This window comes from Antrostomus carolinensis, unplaced genomic scaffold, assembly GCF_000700745.2.
Source record: "Antrostomus carolinensis isolate BGI_N321 unplaced genomic scaffold, ASM70074v2 scaffold208, whole genome shotgun sequence".
In the NCBI taxonomy this organism is placed as follows: domain Eukaryota; kingdom Metazoa; phylum Chordata; class Aves; order Caprimulgiformes; family Caprimulgidae; genus Antrostomus; species Antrostomus carolinensis.
Genome location: NW_010332061.1, coordinates 21917 through 38151, shown reverse-complemented (window position 1 = coordinate 38151; position 16235 = coordinate 21917). Strand labels below are relative to the sequence as shown.

At 45.1% G+C, this 16235-nt stretch overlaps 1 non-coding gene across 1 annotated transcript; it reads right to left on the bottom strand.

The window, feature by feature from the left end:
• Positions 1-15055: 15055 nt before the first annotated feature.
• On the bottom strand, positions 15056-15128 carry TRNAT-AGU (transfer RNA threonine (anticodon AGU)). The gene has a single exon. It is a non-coding gene; the product is annotated as a tRNA-Thr (tRNA).
• Between the last annotated feature and the right edge of the window lie 1107 nt (positions 15129-16235).

The window sequence follows — 16235 nt, the reverse complement described above, 5'->3', positions numbered from 1 at the left end:
GAACATACAGCAGCTGCGATGGGTTAATGGTTGCTTGTGGGTGCTGCTGCTCTGCACCCACAATGGAGCCACTTGCTTTCCACCAACGCGGGATATAATAGAGAACAGAAAGAAAAAAAATGGAACTATCACTTGCTGGTGACCTGATTTTTTTGAGGGGGTGGGGAAAAAAAAAAAAGAGATTACATTCTGCAATTAGTTGAAATAATTTATTTATTTACTTATTTATTTATTTAGCTGCAGGTATAATTTATTTGGCTTGCTCTCATTTCTCCTAAGAAGGGAGCATGTAGAATACCACCCACAGACACCGTATTTATTTATTTACTTATTTATTTATTTAGCTACAGGTATAATTTATTTGTCTTGCTCTCGTTTCTCCTAAGAAGGGAGTACGTAGAATACCACCCACAGACACCGCGGGGTTGTATGTAGCGTAGTTATGTCAATGTTCACAGTCATGGTGGGGGGGCCCACCATGCATTGCAGTTTCTGTGCATTAACTCACTGGCTTCATCTTCTTCCCTTTGCTGAAGTTTGCTCTTCAGCTCCTCATTCTCATTTTGCTCTCCTGGGGTGTGGGAGCAAGTCAGTCTGTTTCTGTGCAGAGATGCACCTGTGTTTGCCAGGTCTCTCAAGCAGGGCTGGAACTTGTGGCAGCCTGGACAGGAGGGGACAAGGAAGGACAAGGGTCTCCCTGTCACCCTGCACAGACTCTGCAGTTCTCCATTTCCTGGTCTCCTCTCCCAAAGGTCTCTTTAGAACAGAGCTGGGAAAGCCCCACTGCTCCATGCCGCTGAAGGTGAGGAGAAGCTTGGCTGCCAGCTGGACACAGGTGAAAACAGATGTGACAAGAGGGGTTAAAAGGTGGTTCCTTGTTGTGGAATTTCACTTATTTCCCTGCTCGCTTCATTTGAGCTTAGGAATCTCAGATGAAGAGATATCGCTCCTCATATCCCCTCAATTCCTCCTGAGCCTCCTGTTTTCAGCACAGGATGCCTTGTCCTGGTTGCAGCTGCCTTCTATTTATTTTTCAGGTTTTTTTGTGAAGTGCCTGCAGGAAATTTTTTGTGAAGTCATGTAACAGCACCATGGGGGTTTGAAGGGCTCTCAGACCTGCTGCCTCCTAGTTTCAGTGCTAATGTGAAATGTGGTCCAGCAGTTTATGATGCGGGGCTGTGAATTGAGCAGCACCATCTCCACGGAGCCGGGCTGGGCCAATGGCAGGGTGTCATATCTTCCCTGCACAGCCAGCTGGACTTGGTGAACTACCAATGCCAGACCCTGTGTTTGTGACAGTGGGTCCCTGGTTGGCATGTCATGGCCCACCTTGGGTCATCTTCATCTTCAGCTAGTCATATCTTCATCAATGACATGGACAGTGGGATTGAGTGCTCCCTCAGCAAGTTTGCTGGTAACACCAAGCTGAATGCACAGTTGATGCACCTGAGGGATGGGATGCCATGCACAGACACCTGGACAAGGTTGAGAAGTGGGCCTGTGTGAACCTCATGAGGTTCAACAAGGCCAAGTGCAAGGTCCTGCACCTGGGTCGGGGCATACCCTGGTATCAGTAGGGGCTTGGGGGTCAAGGGATTGAGAGCAGCCCTGCAGAGAAGGACTTCTGGGTGCTGGTGGATGAAAAGCTGGACATGAGCTGTCAATGTGCACTTGTAACCCAGAGACCAACTGTACCCTGTGCTGCATCCCCAGCAGCGTGGGCAGCAGGTTGAGGGAGGGGATTGTGCCCCTCTGCTCCACTCTCCTGAGACCCCACCTGCAGCGCTGCCTCCAGCTCTGGGGTCCTAAGCACAGGGAAGACATGGACCTGCTGGAGTGGGTCCTGAGGATACCACAGAAATTATCAGAAGGATGGAACAGCTCTGCTGTGAGGACAGGCTGAGAGAGTTGGGGCTGTTCAGCCTGGAGAAGAGAAGGCTCCGGGGAGACCTTATTGTACCTTTCAATACTTAAAAGGGGATTGTAAGAAAGATGGGGACAGACTTCTCAGCAGGGACTGTAGCAACAGGACAAGGGGAAATGGTTTTAAACTAAAAGAGGGGAGATTTAGATGAGATGTAAGGAAGAAATTTTTTATGCTGAGGGTGGTGAGACCCTGTCCCAGGTTGCCCAGAGAGGTGGTAGAAGCCCCATCCCTGGAAACATTCAAGGTCAGGTTGGATGGGGCTGTGAGCAACCTGATCTGGTTGGAGATGTCCCTGCTGACTGCAGGAGGGATGGACTAGAAGACCTTTGAAGGTCCCTTCCAACCCAAATCATTCCATGATCTCCAACTTGTGGTCATTATAAGTTGGGACTTTCAGAGCCCAAAGGAGAGCTCTGAAGAGCTGGAGTGAGCCCTGAGGAGGGGCTGGGAACAGAGAGGTACAATGCAGAGGCTTCTTTCTTGCTCAGTGCGTAGCTTTATACGGACAATATTGTCTCCCTGGGGGCATGAGGGAGTTCTGCCCTACAAATCAAGAGGAGGGAGAATCAGCATATCTGGAGACCCCAACACTTGCACAAATGTGAGTAAGACGAAGGGACACGGTCCCCAAACTGATGTTTTTAAAGATATGAAACATCTGCTATGAAGAGAAAGAAAAGAAACTAAGCAAAGATCTTTTTGTTCTGAAGACTGAACTTCAAGACTGTAGTGTGGAGCTGCAAGGGGTGCCAGGATCCACTGTACCAATCATGACATGTTCCCCCAGATCATAAATTTGGCTTCAATATGGTGTAATCTCTTCAGAGAATAGACGCTGGGTTTTGATTTGCCTTCCAGTTTCTGTGTTTTCAGGTTCCTGCTTACATAATATTTTCTGTGAAAAGTTCTTTCTCCATTATAAGAATGTTTTTATTTAACAAAAATGAGGAACCTTATGTAATTCTGTGACTCCTGGAGCAAAAGTTCAAACATTGCAGGAAAACATAAGCCTTGGCAACAGCCTTTACTTCTGAAGCTTTACAGCTTCCAGCACTTCTGATACTTCTGTAACAAATGTGTCTAAACAGGAAAAGCTAGTCCAAGTCCATTTACTCTTTTTGTGCTTCCTTCCCTCTTGTGGAAATGCTCAAACAAAGCCCTCACCCTACTAAAATTGCACTTGTGGAAGAACTGGACAAAACCACTTGGTTCTTTCGTGACACTGTTATCTGAAGAGGCATCAAAATCCCACCTGATACTTCACTGCAGTCTTGTAAAAGGAGCTGTGCCTGTGGCCAATGTCGCTCTCCCTATTATTTCTCTTCACTAGTGGACTCTGTTTCAAAGAAGAAAGATCACCCTGAGCAGTTCCCTCCTCTAACCGCTTCTTTTCTTCTCCCCATGGACAGCACAACCTCCTCCATCCTCCCCCACCCTTGGATTTGGGGGAAGAAAAGGCCCATTGCTGGGAAGGGATGGAGGGAAGGAGAGCATCTCCTCCAGCTTCAATTTTCCCTCGTGGCTGTTTAATGTGCTGGGATTCATGGAACAGGGAGCCCAGCACTGCAGCGAGGGGCAGGGCTGGGCCCCAAGTGCAGGGAACAAAGCAACTTCTGTTGGGTACCCAAAAAACCAGCTGAGATGTCAACTGACACTAATCTTGTTTGGCACTGATATGTGTAGTTGGGATCTCCTTAGAGCCTCAAGATATCCTCTCTCTGACCCATATGCAGCTGTTGGGCACATTTCATTGTGCCTCAGCGGGGACAGGTCAGGCCACCCGCGGCACCTGCTGCATAACGTGCCGATGCTGTTGGCAGTGCTGTTGAGGAAAGATCTGCTGGTGCAATCAGAGGAGGGTGCCCACAGGGCCTGTCAGTCGGTGTGTTGCTGATGGAAACCTGCTGGCCTTCTGTGGCTCTCCACGGCAGCTGCTCATGCTGCTGCAGGGAGGGAGAGGGGAGGAAAAAAGACCAAAAAAATGCAGAGGAGGAGAGGACAGGAGTGGTTACAAACTCCAAGAAGAGTAGGTGGGAGATGCTGAAGATGTTGTTGGACCCCATGGGCATGTCTAGAGGCTAAGTGGAAGCTTTTGAGTTCAGAGGAGGATGGGCTGTAGAAGTGACCTGCTCATACTCCCATCACTCTCAGTCAGAGGAAATATGTATTTAGAAAGAAATTTCTAAATGAAAGAGAAAATGAAATGGAATACATGGGTGGTTTGTGGGCTGGTTTGGTAAACTGCTCAGTGCTGCTTGAACATACACTGAAATCCTGGAGTAAGTCCATGAGATATGGATGACGGTGCACTGGCACTGTCACAACAACACAGTTCCTGTCTTGCAAACACAGCACTGGCCAGATCCTTGCTGCTGCTAGATCTGCTCCAGTGAATCACAGCACCATTGAATGACCAAGGTTGGGAAGGACCTCTGAAGACCATTATTCCAACTTCAAGAATGGCAGCCTCCCAAAGACCTTCTTCTGGCCAAGCCTCAGGAGCAGCCACCTCTCTGCTGACATCTGAATCCTGATACTGCTGAGCTCCCTCCACAGAGGTGCTTCAGCACTTGATATGACCAGGTCTTGCCACCCACGCTTGGCTCTGGCACGTCTCTTGGTCTTCAGGATGCACCTGGCAAATTCTTTTCCACCCATTATTCTGCCTTTGTAACTGCACAGCAGCTTGTAAAAGATCTGAAAGCCTAATGGCATTTTCTTGCCTGCTAAGGAATTCTTGGCCAGTGACATCCTCCATCCGCTGCTCTGCACAATATGGGGAAGGGCAGCAGGTGGTTGCATCAACCTGAATAACCCAGCAGCAGGAAACACCCGTGAGGGGGTTTTCAGGCTGGAATGCCAGGAAATGGGGCTTCCAGGTACCTGACTCGTGACTTCCACCCGTCGTATTGCCCAAAGCCCACACTGGCTCTCTCACTGCCCCTGGGCTTCTGCACCCCGCTCCTGGCCCCATTGCAGCCCTTCCTCACTCACCTCTCACTTCTCCACTGAGCTCATTGTAAGCTGCTATGTCTGGATGGAAACTTTGAGGATTTCTCATTGTTTCTATTGTTCCCCTGTGCTCAGGGGAAGGGGTCAGTGATGCCCATGCTTGTTTTGAAAAGATATGGATCTTCTTTCCCCTGATCCCCCTGCCCCCTGCATAACCTTGGACAGGACTTTCGCATGGGTGCCTCTCTCATAATCACAGATTAGGTAGCTGGATCTTTCTCTGAAGACAGCTGAGCTTCTTGGGGCCTCCTTTTACTGCTGTGACAGGTTTTTAAGTAGTTTAAATACTTTTAACAGTGGCTGTGAAAGGTTGAATTGATTATTCATTGAGTGTTGACCTCAGTGTGGTCATTTGTGCTGCATGTTTTGTGTTTTGGTGGCTGCTTATGATACCTGCTGCAGCTCCCACAGACCTCCTGTCACATGCAGATGCTCACAACCAGGACAACTTTGGATTTGCTCAGTGAAACACTTTTACTTTCAGTTTTCTTGCTCCATGCAGTTGAGTTATGCTCAGCTCATCCTCTGTTGTGAAACATACAGTCCTGCTGTATTTGGTTTCCCTTTCTGATGCTCTTCACCCTCAGTATCCCAATGTTTCATGGGGAGCTTGTGGGGAAGCAGCAGCTGCACAGCCCCACTCCTTCCATCTGGGAATCTCTGGACATTTTTAGCTCAGCATTAGCTGTAAGGTGGGAACGTGGTGTGAGAGGTGAATTGAAGGTGAGAGAATGAAATCCCAAATGCCTGAGCTCTCTGTGGTCTGCAGAGAAATGTGAGACCTTTCCAGCTGAACTGGTTCTGTGAGGACACAGTGCTCAGGAGTCACATACCAAGAAAATGAAAAGGAAAACCCTATGGGCACTGTGGAGTTACTGGACAGCTCTTTCCTATGTATTGCTCACAAATCTTTCCCCTTTTCCATTTGATGCTCAAGCTGAATCAATCCCAAAGTTGAGCTTGCTGTTTGGTGCAGGTTCACCTCCAACACCCCCATGTGCTGTGAGAGGTCTGGCAGACAACCTGTTCCCACTTGCCTCTACATGATTTCACAGCCTCAGGGACTTGCCTCTGAATCAGCACTTCAATTCCTAAATGCTTGTGTGAACCCAAATCTTGGTGTTGCCTCAATTCTCATTCCAAGCACAGCTATCAGCATCTTGTTTGCAGGGGGTCAGGAGAAGTCTGGGGATGGTGCTCCTGGCTGGCAGCTAGACAAATTGCACCCTGCTAATGTCTGTCCTTGGGTCCTCACCTCAGTGACTTACTGCCCTGTATTCCCTGGGTCTCAGGCTGCTTTACTGCCAAACCACCTGTCTGCATGTGGGGTAACCAGCGTCTGTCCACGTGGGAAATAACCAGCGTTCTCTTGACCTAAATCTCCAGCACGTGGAAACAGTGGTGGATGCCAGCTGAGTGCCGTTTGCTCTTGCTTTGCTTTGTGCACCTAAAACTATGTCCCTGCCTTTGATTTACGGAAAATTAGATGGATATTTACGCTTGAAGATTAATATAGTAATGATCTTGCTCATGATCTTTGCATTTGACACCAATACCTTCCCTTGTGAGATCCCAAGGAGATCTTGTTTGTGCTTTAGGTGAGGAGTGTGTAAAAGTAGCAGTTTCTAGTATGAGTCACTACTCAGTGTTTGACTAGTTCTCTGCTTCTGAAACTCTGATGAAACTAAATGATTGGAAACCTCAGAGGAGAGCTATGGTACAGGAGAAACTAGAAACTGTAGAGCAGAGTGTAGCTTAAATTAGCGGGGCCAGGAGGAAAGGACATAAACCATTTGTTGCTCTCAGAATATATAATTTCAGCACTCACTCCTCTCACCTTGGAGAAAGGGCATGACCTTGTCCCAGTGCCTGAAGAAAGGCACTAGAGACTGTGCAACAAGACAGGAGGAATTTTGTTTGAGTCCCACCAGCAATGCTTCCATGGGAATGTCTTCTCACTCGACTGCAAGCGTAGAGATGCAACAGCATCAAATCTAATGGTATATGGCACAGACAGATTTATAGGGCATGGCATTATCCATCACAGAAAAAGGTGCAACTTGAATCAGGGATGGTTCCAGTGCAGAAGAGATTCTGGACAATATCCAGGGTCTGGACTAGGTCCAGGATTTGACTCAGGACTGCAATGAGGATAAAATTTACCTTGAGGTAACGGCTCAGAATATACAATATTTACACTTAGAAAAGCAGATCTCCAGCTGAGGGAAATGGCTGCAGCGTCTCAAGTTGTGATGGTGTGCGCCAGCTGAGGCTCTGCCCCGAGGCTATAAAAGAGGTTGAAATGGAGCCAAGGCTGCATTTTGGCCATCTGCTTGGCTGGGGCCAGGGGGCTAAATTTGCCATTAGTGTTCCATGAAATATAAAACAAGAGTCGAGGTTGTCTCTGGACTTCATTAACACTTTGAAATGCCAGGGGGAATATCACATTTGACTACGGGGCCAGCTCAAGTCAGCAGAGAATCTAACATTTCAGTTCCCCCCTCAGAAAAATCCAGCAGCTTTGTTTCGGTTCTGACTGCTCATTCCAAAATCAACCGAGACGACCACTTATTGTGAAAAAAGTTCATTGCCAATGAAACCATCTGAAAAGGTTCATTCTGTTCTCATTGGGGATATTCATCCTCTTTCGTTTACGCTCAGTTTGTGAATTTCATGGCAGAAAATGAACTCCTTGAAATGAATTCTTTAACTTCTCAGCCCCTCATATTCCCATGTTCTTGGCATAGGAAGAACTTCTCCTGATCTCAGCCTTGAAAAGGGCATGGGATGAATCCTTAGCTGATGTGCCCAGCAGATCATCAGTGGCAATATAATTATGCTGCTTTCCACCAGCATTGTATTTGAATCAGGAAGTTCTTGTACGGTCCCTGGGAAAATTACCTCTACAAATAAAACCAGACTAAATCCTAGAACGTGGTTTTCTTCAAAAGTGAATGTGCCACCCCCTGGAAGTGTTCAGATGGACATCCATGTGATGTGTAGTGTCTCCTGAAATTGCTCTTTTGCTTTCCAGCCAGAAGGACCCAAATATAGAGAGCAGCTTGTTTGTGTCCAGCTCTTTGAAAGCATTCTCTGCACTACGCTGAGTTATTCAGTACTGTGCTGTTTCTCTGCAAATTGGATCCTGCTGCTCCCACTGCTGCAGAGAGGGAAGGAGAGAAACAAGGTAAAATAAAAGTAAACATACACTTGAAGCAGCTCAGCCTTCCTGAGAAAGGAAACACAAGGCTCACTCGAGAAAGGAAGCAAATATCAGGCTCCTTAATGATGTTGTGGACTTCATCGTTCAGGTTTGTTACTGGTGATGAGCTGGGGAATTACAGCTGTGGGTGTATAGGAAACCCAAAGGCCCGACTGGAAACTGAGATCATAATCCCTCTCTGGTCTCCATAAATTCTTGAAATGCTTTGGTTACAACAGCTGAGAAAACAAAACAAAAATGCAATTCACCTCTGTCCTGAGCGGAAGTAGGAGAATTTCTTGGCAATTTGAGATCCTTTTGTGAAACTGATTATACAAAGAAGCAAACAGCCCATCGGTGAAGAAAAGCTGTGTGAAGGGTTTAGTTTGGATCTGTCATCTGTGTAACTGAGTCTTAGACTCAAAGAAAAAAGAAGAATTCTCTGTAGGCTTGCTGGAGGTTTTCCAGGGAGCCTGATGCATCTTTGCTGGAAGCTCAATAACCAGGAACTCTTCCAGAGAGCCTGGGTGCTGCCCTCTCATGGTAATCGAGACTGCCCCAGAGCTGACTTAATGCAAGACAGACCAGATCAAACCGTGTTAGACTTTCAAGACACCAGGTTTGATAGTGGTGCTAATGCTCTGTCTCTTCTGTAACTGTGGTTAACTGGAAAGGCAACACTGGGCACTATAGCCAAGCGGGGACAAGACTTCTGGAGCTGAGCAGTCATGCAAGGCTTTCCCACCACCTGCTTGCCCTTGGTGGAGGACTAATGCCTCCTGGTGGTCCCAGACATGTCTCACTGACAGCACAGAAATGGTTCTGTGCACCTTCCACTTCTAGCAAGGTCTTCTGGCTGCTGGGATGTCTGTGGAAGTCCCAGCTGGCACTTGGAGCTGCTCATGGAGATGCATGTGTTACCAACTGGGAATGCTCAGAAAAGAGGAGTCAAAGCAAGAAGGCAAAAGGCAAAAGCTGGGAGATGAAGAAAGAAGAAAGGCAGAGAGGTGGTGCGGAGCTATGGACTGACCATGGAGGAGCAACAAAGCTGGAGCCCATCAAAGAATCGCTGAAAGCTTCAACTGTGAAAAAAAAAACTCCAGACACAGCTGTGATCAGTTAAGAAGAGGACAACCAGAGAAGTGTGAACCTGAAACTTGACTAATGAAATCCAACTGCTTACTGCTTAATGAGGCCCCACTGAGCTTGTCAAGGTACAGCTGTGGCTTCAGGACTCAACTCTGCCAGTCCTGTTTCCCCCTCAAAGGTGAGGGGCTATGTGAGCCTTGATGCACAGGCAGTAAAGAGAAAGACTTCTCCACCTGCTTTGACATTTCCCCAGCAGCACTGCAGGTAGGATGGCTCACCAGCGTTTTCACCTGGAGATACATGGGGAGAAATACTCATCTTCAGCTTAAAAATATTGTAGAAAATTGAGAAAAAACCTGGAGATCCTCTTCTGGAGTAAAAATGATGCAGCTGTTCACTCCAGTCGTAGTAGGAATAGAAATGTGGTGGTAGCTGTGACTGTACACAGATCTGTGGGACGATAGGGTTAGAGGGTGTTTCATCAGGCCAGTTGTATCGGTTCCAACAAAATGTAAGAGCTGGCCTGACAGAAACAATTAGATTGTCATATCTGGTGAGAGACAGTCATGGAATGAACAAATTAAGCATCGCTAGTGCTGTCTCCAGACTTTGCCCTTCTGCTGTTTGCAATGTGCCATCACCAGAGACTCTGGGCAGAGGACTGAGCGGCTGTGCTGGTGATGGACAAAGCTGTACAGCATCCAGATCATTTTATTCTGTCCCTATTCTGCTTTTACAAGTTTTAGGATAAGCCAATCTCATCTGCCCAAGATGATTGAAAAGAATTGAAGGAAAACAAAGAGAAATTCTAAGCTTTCATCAAAAACCTATTAAAGTCCCTATCATTTACTCTGAACACATGAAATGGCCTTTATTACAGTCATTTTTCTGAGCACAAAAGCTACTTTCAACAACACAGGAAGGAAAATCATTGCAAACTTGCAAGAATCAAGGAGCATCTTGCAGAAACCCTTTGTCACAAAACAAATTATAAAAGGCTATAAATAGATGACCATTATTAGAGCAACTGAGCTGTCTAACTAGGCTCGCTGCACAGGGAATGAACTGTTTCCCTCGCAGGCAGGAGGGAGGTGAAGCAATCAACAGGTACATCACAAGCTCTCTGGGGTGGAGGAGAAAGCAGACCTGAAGTAATTACCTCCTGCTTCTGGAAATGAAAGAAGGGTTTGGAGAAACAAGTTACTTAAAAGACTGATAAAAACACACATGGATGCACACAAATATTCACACACAATGGGTTTTTTTAGCCAAGGTCATATCACTGATGAACAGAGTCCAAGACAGGAGCTCTTGGCTCATGGAATCTAGCTCTGCTATCCAGGTCCTCCATAACCTGCTGGAACACTTTCTGACCTCTCATGGGGTTTCCTCCTCCTGCTTGAAAACATTACTCATCTGATCTTCAGAGATTTTACTTTTTAAAATTCCAGACTAATATATTAATTCCTGCTAATGACATAATTTAGTTTAAATAGTTCTTTCTCCTTCTAGTTGTTTATCCCTGTGGTATTTATATGAGCCAGCCATGTCTGCTTTCATCCTTCCTGTTGTAAGACTAAACACAACAAACTCCTTACATCTTCTCATCTAAGGCAAGACGCCCTGTTCCTCTGCTGGATCCTCATACCAGACTTCTGCTCCATCCTGGATCTGTCTTTAAGTTGTTATTTGTGTGGCAAGGTGCCTAGATGAAAGTGGATGTGGTTGGCTTTTTATAGTTTGGTTAAATTTGCAGTAACCTCAACAATATTATTTTTTTTCCCCAGGTCTTTCAGGGAGGTTATGGCCTCCAGGAATGAGCCTGTTTGCTGGGGACGTAACCCCGTATTCAAACTGCCCTGATTGGGTCAGTGGTATCTCACTGACTGAGTCCAGAAGAACTATAATGCCAGTATTAAACCCTGACGGACCTGCCATTTAGAAGACAAGGTTTCCTAGACTGTTCAATAGATATGGAAATTGTAAAGGTGAGCACCACAATCAGTAAGAGACTGGGATGCTGCAGCATTTCCAGAAGCAAGGTGTTGTGTGAACCACAATGAACACTAACCAAGAGTCCTGAAAACCTGCCCCATCAGACTATGGCTTTGAGGCAAGTTGGCAATGTTGTTTTATGGCCGTGGATGTTCTCATCCCTATGTGGACTGCTGTTTTGGGGTTTTCTCCTTGAATGACAGGGTGTAATCCTTTCTACACATCCATACAGAGATATTTGCGACATGGTGATGTTGGCCAGAAGCTTTTGATTACGAGCTGCTGTGCCTGTCTTCAGCATGGAGATGACCTTTGTCAGCTGCCAGAGCTGCTGTGTTTGTAGCTGTACATCTGCTCATGTATTTGAAAGAAATGGTCTGTTGTTGATAAGTCATCAAGATTTCCAAGGCTTCAATGGGAAGATGCCATTGAAGTATGCAGTGCTGGCTGCTGGCAGACTTGGGGAGCACCAAGGCCACATTCACATCAGTTTTAGTGCATGGTGTCTTTGCATTCAGCTTTTCTGGGCAGCCAGAAGGTTTCACTGAAGCTGTTACATTACTGGGTTTTATGGTAATGCTCTTTTCAGGCCTTGGAGTTCAGGAGAAGCAGGTAGAGATTGCACTGGCTCCAAGAGATGGCAATCTCCCTGGGAAAAATTTCGCACCAAGGCAGTGAAGAAATCTCCAGTGGTTGGACGTGGGTAGATAATATATAGGCTGCTAGTGCATAGACCTCCCTGTGGATACTGTGGAGTTCCCTTCACGAGGGAAACTTGACTTCTCTGCGTTTGAAAGAGATATCTTGGTCCACAGCCACTGCAAAGTGTGAATGAACCTTTTTTCTTTTTTCTTTTTTTTTAAACTAGCTGTTTGGTGTGAGTATTTTTTTCCTAGGGTTTGCATTTGGTTTTCCCCAAAATGCCAGTTTTACTTTCACAGAGATGTCAGCAGAAGGTCTGGGAGACCAGCAGGTGGGTTTCCTCCCATTGGAACATCCATAGTGTAGCTGTCTCCAGCTGAGCAAGGTGCCCAGCCCCTACTTTGCACAGTTTATGAATTTTACTTTGTGATTTATCTGACTGTACGTAGGTGTGTAATTCAGAGTCTGTAGGAAAGCTGGAGTTGAGCTCAGGGACATGGTGCAAGAGGATGCTGCAGCGGTAGGGTAATGGTGTAAACTGGTGCTGCCAAGCAGAAGCCTTTGATAGCTGCAGTCCTTCTTTCTCTAGGATGCAAGCAAAACATTTCGTATTTGTTTTTAGAACATTATTGTTAAAACCACAATATCTTTTTTAGAATAAGGGATTGAGCATATTCATTATGGGAGAACTGGAAAATAGGTAAATCTGGGTGATTTACCCCCGCTCTGAGTTCTGCAGTCCTACTGATTTTGTTAGAGATTTTTCCTCTGGATTGAGGCTACAAGGCTGCCATTTGAGCCTTTTGTATGTTAGGTTTTAACATTAGCCTAAACTGTATTTCTAAAGCTAAAAACTCTTTAAACATGGGAACATTTTAACTGGCTCTTGCTCAAAGTTTTCCTCCCTGGATTAAAGTATTTATTGGTTATTTCCCACATGACGTAAGAAATGGATTAGTTGAGGGATATGTGGCCTTCACTAGAGCTGAAGTAGAGGCAGAAGTGCAGCTCTGCTCACATGGTACTTGGATTCAGGGAATGACCACGGACACCTCGATGATCAAGTCCTTTTGGCCACAAAGTTCAATGTGTTTATATTAGAATAAATGATGTCTCTGTCCAGCTTGATGCAACCCTTGGAGAGAGACCCAGGAATGAAAAGCATGCCAGAGAAATGCACAGTGTCTAGGATGGTTTTTAAAAATAGAAATAGTATTCTGAAGTTTTCAGAGAAATATGTAAAACAAGTTTTCCTAGGATATACAGGAAGATACCTTTAAATCTCTCTAAACAAAGCAATAAAACACTGTCTAGATCTGGTTTAGGCCAGGTCACGACTTAAAGAGCAAGAGTTCTTCCTGAGTAAACCCATAAGTAGAACAGCCTTGTTACAGTCCTTGTGGCAGAGCTCCTCAACCTTTCCTGCACCTCTGAACACACATGTAGCATTTCCATTTCACAGGTTGACAAAGATGAAGAGGTGCCCTTTCTCCCTCCTGTGTTTACATGGGCTTCAAGATATGGATATAAACAACTTCACCCTCTTTGCTCCTCCTGTCAAGCTCTATCTTTGAAAAGCTCCATTTTCAGCAGAGAAATAGATGATGGATGGTTGATAACAAGGGATTTAGCTAGGAAAGGGTCCAAGGTCCACTGTTAAAAGTGATCTTTGCATCTCGCCCATGTTTAACAAGTAGAACCATAGAACCATAGAATTGTTTTGGTTGGAAAAGACCCTCAAAATCATCCAGTCCAACCATTAACCCAACCACGCCCACCACTAAATCACGTCCCTAAGTGCCACATCCTTTGTGTCTAGTGTTACATATTGCAGCAGGGTTACTGGGGAGAGGAGTTTTCACATTAATATTAAGTACCATGTAGATTAAGAATTCAGCAAAACATATCCTGAACATTTGTCATTTTTGCAGAGAGATGAAAAACATTAATTTTTCAAAGGATCATTTCCATCACTACCAGGCTCAGCTAAGCTGAAACTAGGAGCTTGATCTCAAAAGCCAACTTGAACCCCAAAGATCTTTTTGGATATTGCTCAGCAGTGTCATATGAAAGCAAAATAAAGAGATAAGCTGTAATGAGGAGTGGAGTGAATAGACATATAGCCACAAGAGTCTATAAACAGTAACTTTTAGTAAAACACATCTGTCCATTTTCCAGTATCTTGGGTTACAACAACTTGTGCTGGGTTGCAGATGAATGGGAACCCTGCTGGTTTCTGTTTCTTTAGCCTTACTGTGATATATACAGAGGAAAGCTAGGAAATTCCTGCAGGTCACTTCTCATGTGGAGAAAATACATCAACCCACTAAAGCTGTGATGCGCTCACTGTTTTGGGAAAACAGAGCTGTAAGGAAACGAGCTGAAGAGAGGCGACCAAAGTGCCATGTCCCTCCCGGCACCCAGTGCCCACCTCCACAAGACAAAAATGTTCCAGGCTTTTGAGCCTTCTTTCCCTCAAATGAAAAAGAAAAAAGCCCTTTTCAAATTCAGAAATGTCCTTTCACGTCACTGGTTTGGATCATTTTGATGGAACAAAATAGGAAGTCTACTTGAAAATGAGCAAAAAAAAAAAAAAAGAAAGATGGAAAATGTGCAAAGACAGAGCATGAAATCTCATAAATCTGGACTGGGATTCCTTGAACTAAAGATGCAAAATAGGTTAATTCCTGGCTGCTTCTTTTTTCTTAAAAATGATAACTTTCCAGCCCCTCCATCAGAACTCTAAAGAAGACCAGTGCCACAAAACATAATTATAATTTTTTCAACCAGCTCTGTAATGACTAAGCTCTGGAGACATAATTTGATTGTCCTGCTGTTGAAGACATGAACCAGATCTGACTAAATATCTAGCAGCCAGTTCAGATTTGTTTATCAATGAACTTCACCATGTCTGCAGGGTTCAGAAGGCTTTAAATCCCATTATTAGGTGTTTCCTATCTCTGACTGCTACCCTTTTAAAAATATTTCAAGGTATTCTTTTGAGGGTTTAACTCTGAACACTGCTATTTTTCTCTGCTTCTCATTGCCTGTTATTTGGTATAGGCACCATATGATGTTTGTATTTCACTTTGGCTGGGGTAGATGCTTCAAAAAATGATGCCAGCAATATTTTGGGAAAAAAACCCAGAAACATAAGGCCATGGATCTTTGCAGGAGGTAGAGCCCCCAGGCTCCAGTGAGATTTGAACTCACGACCCCTGGTTTACTAGACCAGTGCTCTAACCCCTGAGCTATGGAGCCTCTAAGATTTGTGTGCTTTTTCATTTGCAAACATTTCATATTTTCATAATTTTATCTGTTAATTCTTCAGTGAAACAAAACCTGCTCTGCTAGACTGTGCTGCTCCAAGGTTTTTCTGTTCTCTTTCCAAACGGTTCTAACACTAACATCAAAGTCACAAAACTAACAACACACCAGGTCATCCAAAATCTGGATTACTGTCCTTCAGCTCATCCCTGCAAGGAGATCAAGAGTGATACATGGCTCCCTTTTCCCCAGCCAAGGAACCTGGGAAATTCAGAAACAAGAAGCAATGATATTTTTCCTTTTCATATTTGTTGCACTAATTTATCAAACAAGGAAGTTAATCTAAAAAAACACAACCTCTCTATATTCCACTGCTTTCCTTTGGAAATCAGCCGTGTATTTGCTTTTCAAATGTTCAAACATGTTAATTCTCTCTTAGGAGCCCATGACGTGCCTTGGGATCTATGGATGATGTGTGTATTTTCCCATTTCTGAGCTATTCTTTGGTGTCTGAATTTTCAGGGTAATCTTTCCCACAGTTTCATTCTTCATTGAAGGCAGTTCGAAAGGGATGTCATAAGAAACACTCCCATTCCTTCTGTTTCCTCCCTCATTAACACACTCATTGAACATGGAGAGTCTCGGTGCCTTGGATGCCGTCAGTTAATTATTACAGTCAACAGAGGGTGTTTTTCTGGTTTTATATTTGTATGACATAACTCTATGTTTGTTTCTAACCACTGGATTTTGTGTGACTTTTTGAAAAGGCTTTGCCAGGCAGGATTAACCAGGCAGTGAGATTTCTCAGTGCAACTGCTTTACACAAAGTGGATGGATTATATCTCATCGGGCTGTGTCGTTTCCATCAGAAGGATTCTCCAAAGCATGTATCCATCGGTGGAGATGGATAACTCGTGCTTCTTTCTTACTTCCCTGACTTCTCCTTCTTGGCATACTGGAGAAATGGGCTGACAGGAACCTCGTAGAGGTCAAGAGCAAGCGCTGTATCTGGGAATTAACAACTCCCGGTACCAGGACATATTGGAAGGGCAACCATCTGGAAAGCAGCTTTGCAGAATAGGGCTTGGGGGTCCTGGTGGA